The 6,000-nt window shown below is 42.3% G+C and overlaps 1 protein-coding gene across 4 annotated transcripts in view; it reads left to right on the top strand.

Annotated features, from left to right (window-relative positions):
* Positions 1–545: 545 nt before the first annotated feature.
* Positions 546–6,000, top strand: part of GULP1 (GULP PTB domain containing engulfment adaptor 1) — a 147,371-nt gene continuing 141,916 nt past the window's right edge. The window contains exon 1 of one of the 4 annotated variants that reach the window (XM_039369793.1): positions 546–994. The gene's annotated coding sequence lies outside the window, so the exon portion shown is untranslated. The remainder of the gene's footprint in view (positions 995–6,000) is intronic. The other 3 variants (XM_039369792.1, XM_039369791.1, XM_039369789.1) reach the window with 3 other exon arrangements.

Raw genomic sequence — 6,000 nt, 5'->3', positions numbered from 1 at the left:
CTCAACTCTTCATTCAGTTCAGCCAAGGATAAACTCATCAATCCTCAAGCTGGATTCGGGAAAGTGATACGAGCGCCGGTAGCTGCTGTATCTATCTCTGCTTCACACTGAAATCAATGAAGCTTCAACAAAAATGTATTATTGATTTGTTTAATTCAGACAGGCCATTAATTGGCCAAGTGCAACCCGAGTCTGAGCCGTTCACAAATAATAAAACAAAGACCAATACAAACCAAACTCAAGGCAGGGTTTTTGTTTGGTTATTGCTTAACCAAGGGACTTCTGATCACTTAAAACTTTCCCTCCACCGGACCCCTCTCCGGTTCGAAAGGGTCCGGGAAGAGAATCCAGGAACACAAAGTTCTATCGCTTGATAATAGAAGGGGAAGGAAAGAGCCGCTACAGTTGCTTGGGGGAAAGCAACCCATCCCTCCCAGCCCCACGGCCGGCCTGAGGCTGAGGGAGCCACACTGCAGTTTCCATGAGATGAAAGGGTGGGTAGTGGGGGGGGGGGGGGGAGAGAGAAGCGAGGCGGGGAAGCCGGCCAGCCCAGGGCCGTGACGTCAGGAAACTTTCCCTCAGTGGCTGAGCCCAGAGGCCGCGTTTGTCTCTCAACGCCGCGCGGGCGCGCGCGCGTGTCTATCCGCTGTCTCGAGTCGCGGGGGTCGGCTCAAGGCAAGGCGGCTTGTTCGGGGGCTGCAGCTTTGGCCGCTCCGGAGCCGTCCTCTCTTTCGCCGCATTTCGCTCTCCAACGCCCTCGCGCCCGCTTCTTCGGTCCAGCGTGCACGCGGGAGTCCGGGAAAATTCCCCGGCTGGAATTCGGTGGAGTTGGACGAAGGGAGAACTTGATGACTTGGCGTTGGCTTCAGGATTCCTTTCGGCGACTGACAGCGGGAGGAGGAGGAGGAGAAGAAGCAGGAGCGGAGGAGGAGGAGGAGGAGGAGGGGAGGAAAAAGGAGGAGGAGAGAGCGGGCGTCGAGGCAACTCTGGCTGGGTTTGTTCTCTTTTACTTTGTCTTCTTCGAGGACGGCAGGCAGGCAGGCAGGCAGGAAGGAGCCGGGCGGGAGGGGGAAATGGAAGAGCTTGGCCGAGGAAAGGGCTTTATTTTGTGGCGGCAAAGAGCGCGCGTGCGCTCGTGGCCCGAGGGAAGCCTGTTGAACGCCGGGCGGCTTTCCCTAAGGGTGCTGTGGAAGAGGAGGAGGAGGAGGTGTGTGGGGGGGGAAACACTCCCTCCCCCCAACGTCGCGGGGGTTTCAGGTTCTTTCTCGTAGGCGCAGTTGCCCTTTAGAGGGCTCGAAACTTTTCCGTCAGCGCGGGCGCGACGAGTTGAAGGGTTTTTTTTTGTCGTCTCCCCCCTCCCCCCCGGTGAGTGTAACTCGCTCCCAATTCACTTCGGTCTCAGCGGAGTCAGTCCCGCACTTCCTTTTGCCTCGCTTCTCCGGCGGCTTGTTGGCGTTATAGCCCCTCTTCTGATAGCGGCATCTTGTCCCTCCGTTGAAAAGGGAGAAAGTTGGCGCCGTCCTTTTTTTTTTTTTTTGCTTTCCGGGAAAAAGGAAAGCGCGCTCGGGCAGAGAAAGCGAGGTGCCTGCCTCAAATCCCTTAGGGTGGTTTTGCCTTAATCTGCCAGTCTCTCGGTCTCTCCCGTTCTTTTGTGTGACTCTTACAGAGTCTCGTAAAGTAGTGGACCGCTGGGCCAGGTTCGTCCAGGAGCCGTTTCTCGACTGCAGTTGTGTGGTTCTGCCTTCACGAGCGAGCCTTCTTGTGCTAAGAGAAATTTACTCATGAGTAAATGAATGCCTGCGACCGGAAAGTCTTGGTGTAAAGTCGCTTTTGTCCGATCCCTCAGCTTCGTCAGCTTCGGCGCGGCGCTTCTTCGTCTGGCATTAATTGGAGAGCTGAATCTGTTTTTCGGTTGTAGACCCGGCGGCAGCGGTTTCTGCTTGCTTTGCTTTTGACGTTTAGACTAGAAAGGTGGCTGGTAGTTATCTGAGGTAGTAATCAGTGGGTTCCTGTGGTTGCAAGGCTGCAGTCCAAAACCAGTGTCAGCAAGTGTCAATCAGGTGGATGTTTTGGTGCTACGGGTAGTAGAAATACAGTACAACTGAGTGACCGAAAAGCATTACTTGAGTAACACGTTATTCTCTATTCTGTATCCATGTACTGTGCAGGGGAGAAGATTTCAGAAAGGGAGTGGTTTCAAGACAGAAAGCTCTTTTTTTTAGGTACTATTTTGGATTATACATGTATTTTTTTAAACAAAAAAAAGTTGGAACAACTGGTGTTCACTTTTAAGCTGCAATCTTATACCTAATTTCTTCAGAGGAAACATCAAGAGATTCTGTACCCTACTAATACCTACAATTCGAGTTGCAACTCCTAGATAATGGACTGCTGGAATTCATTTTTCTCTTTTGAAGAAAAGATCGTGGGAACGATCCATATTTATTATTACATATATTTGTATGCCATCCTATCCCAAAACTTTTGGCAGTTTACAGCAACCAAACAAATAGTAGGACATTACAGCAACCCAAGTAAACTTAATTCCTAAGTGTCCAGTTAAACATAACTATTTTAATCACTTTGTTAGCATTTTTAAAAAATCCCAAGAAATATTATGTTGCATACATAGATATGCATATGTAGATATAAACTGCTAAATGTTTTCAGTATTATTATCTAATGGATACAGAACCTCTTAAACTTAACTTGGAAACTTCAGTTCCTGGGAGTGAAAGTTGTAAGAGTTACCGTATTAATACAAACATAAAAAAAAAAAAATCTGAACCGGAATTTAAAGTACAAAAGTTCCTGTGTTCTCAAAATACAAAGTTGATTTGGGGATCAAAAGAAAGATAAATGATATCAGCTTTTGTGGTCCCACAAAAAATGATGGGATGCTGATTCAGCTAAAGCATTTCACTCTGAGGACAAACCTGACATCACTGCAAAGATTAATGAACACAAGTTAGTTTTGCAAAGTCATCCAGTTTTGTGGACAAAAGCATACATGTGACTTAATTCCTTAAAACATAACATATGTGGAGGTAGGGCAGCAGCATCAGATTTTAATTTAAAATGGGCTGCAGTAACAGCTTGAACTTTATTTTCCAAAACTGCATTCAGAACAGATGAGGGAGGGGTAAAAAAATAGTTTTGAAGAATAGAGTTTTATCGTATTTATTCAATTAGCATTGACATGCATTCTTTAATACCAATTATTTATGATCTAGTAGTGAATTATACATAATGCAATTCTATTTAAATTTCATTTTTGATATGAGAGATGTCAGGGTAGAGGAGTTCAATGTTGTTCTTGAATGCTTTGGCATTAACTATTTTTCTCTGTCTGGCAGGGGTTCTCAACCTTGGCAACTTTAAGACTTTGTGGACTTTGCTGGCTGAGGAATTCTGGGAGTTGAAGTCCACAAGTCTTAAAGTTGCCAAGGTTGAGAACCCCTGGAAGGGCTAACACTGGATAATGATATCTGGTTTGTTGTATTATAAAAGCATTTGGCTTTATTTTTTTTCTATAATAGTAGTTGTCATTTTTATTGTAAATATTAACTCAGTTGCCGAAGTGCCTGTAAATCTGTGAACACTATCTTGTCTATTTTGAAAGCAAAAAGTCCATGGAGTGTGCCAAGTTGTTCCAGAGAGAAGGAGGTAGCTACTTCTTTATGAAACTTAAAACATCTGTCGAAGACAAGAATTACAGTGGCTTACTTGTTAATATCTTACCATGGAGGCCAACTTCTTTTGCTATAGAATTACCAGGCACCATACAATTAAGTGCTTGCAATGCTGTTAATTAATAGATTTGTTAAATTAACAGGTAGTACCATATTTCTGTTATTTGCATTTTGATACATGGTGGTACTTGGTATGCATTTGCTCAAACATTTGTCATGTTTTACTATATCCCTATCATTTTTCCCCAATAAATTTTCAGATGAAAGGTTCAAATAAAAGCTTTTAAGGCAGAATAGGAAGAACTATAATGTTTTATACTGGTTACTTTGAATAAGGGCAGGCAAGTATCCATGTGCTGGTATTCTTTCAAGGTGAGGGTGAGATTGTGGGTTATGTTTTATACTGGACCAGTGTTTCTCAACCTTGACAATTTTAAGGCACGTGGACTTCAACTCCCAGAATTCCACAGCCAGCAATGCTGGCTGTGGAATTCTGGGAGTTGAAGTCCACGTGCCTTAAAATTGTCAAGGTTGAGAAACACTGTACTGGACAAATTCCAGAAACAAGTATGACTTTCTGATTCTGACTCGAGTAGATGAATTATGTTGCAGGCAGCAGCTAGTAGCTATTGAAGAAGCATTCAGTTATTGTTCGTTAAGAAAATAACTTTCCTAATAACTAAATTAAAAAAACAAGGGTAACCGTATTTAACAGCTTTGATCATGCTTTCTACTTGCAGTGGTAAAACCAAAACCATAGTTGATCATAACAAATATGAAGCTGCAGTGTCTGCTGTATCAAACATTGCTACGGGCAAACACATGGGATGTTGGTGCAAATTACCAGTAGCTTCTATGGTTCTGTGACCACTGTGGACTCATTTATTCAATTTAGCCTCTGTAGTGAGAGTTTCTCATTCAATCTTGCTCTTTCGTTCTCAGGAAATAAATTGTTTTCTATTTAATTATTTTTAGTGAAAATAGGTTGATTAGTGAGGGCCTGCTAATATATTATCCTTGTTACTCTGCTCATTATTGAACCAATTCCCAATTCTGTTAGACACAAAAGGTACAATCATGTTTAAAGAAATACACCTTTGAAATTAAATTATACTGATTAAACAGTCAATTTAAAACCAAGTCATGAGAAAGCCACACTTGTCTTTTTCGGCTAAAGCAATATTTACGTATAGGTAGGAAATAAGGAAAGTGGTAAAGCTTGTAGTCATGCTTTATTTAAAAATGATCCTTTAATTTGATGGGCTTTGGTTGAAGTTATAACTTTACAGGTGCCCTTCTAAAGTCTTGTCTTTGGAATATACATTTCACCAAATCTATTTCCCTCCACCAATGCTGTTTCTTAATTGGTACTTAATACTTTAAAAGCTTAAATATATAAATGAATTTCCAGCTGTTGGGTAAATTATAATTTCTGTATATGGTGGATAATTCAAGGCAGGATTCCCCCCCCCATATATAACAAAACTGACCACCAAGAGAGCTATTGATGGCTGAGCACTTAGAGAGCTCAAAGGAGTCCACAGTTCAATCAGGAGCTACATACATGAATAAGTCATCAATAAACACATAGAGATAAACCACATTTACATGCTATTCAAAAGAAGCAATAAAAACTTAAGGAAACAAAAAGACCAAAACACATTATTTCCAGCAGTCTCCAGATAAGCAGAGATTAACACCAGGCAGACAAGCAGAAAACAATATCCTAATCAAGGAACTAGCAAGGAAATAGCTACTAATATTGGCAGGGCAAGCTGCTGTATATAAAAAGGAAACAAGTCCTATACTCATTAGCACTGATGATGTTACCGAGTTGGATGATGAAATTCTGCAAGCAAATTTCTCACAATTAGCAACCAGATTTCTTCAGGAATACTAGAAGCTGGTTGAATCTGGACCACATTTTAATCTACCAACTTAATATGTACTCTATACTCTATACATACATACACGCATACATACATACATATCTTAAAATATGGCTCAGGAAGATAGACTAGGCATCAATCTAAGCCAAATTGGTTTTAATACATCATATGAGTCCCATACTTGTCTTAGCTCCTGCAAACCTAGCAGTTCAAAAGCATGCAAATGCAAGTAGATAAATAGGTACCAGTGTTTCTGTACAACTATTAGGTGTATAGTCATGCTGGCCACATGATCATGGAAGTGTCTTCGGACAATGTTGGCTCCCTCGATTAAGAACCGGGGATGACCACTGACCCCTAGAGTCTGACATGACTGGACAGGGGAAACCTTTACCTTTATGCAGTGGTGGGATTCAAAT

This window comes from Crotalus tigris, unplaced genomic scaffold (assembly GCF_016545835.1).
Source record: "Crotalus tigris isolate CLP2741 ecotype Arizona unplaced genomic scaffold, ASM1654583v1 scf7180000021232.520764, whole genome shotgun sequence".
NCBI classification, from domain to species: Eukaryota; Metazoa; Chordata; class Lepidosauria; order Squamata; family Viperidae; genus Crotalus; species Crotalus tigris.
The sequence above is the reverse complement of the archived record's forward strand: the minus strand, read 5'-3'. Positions and strand labels throughout refer to the sequence as shown.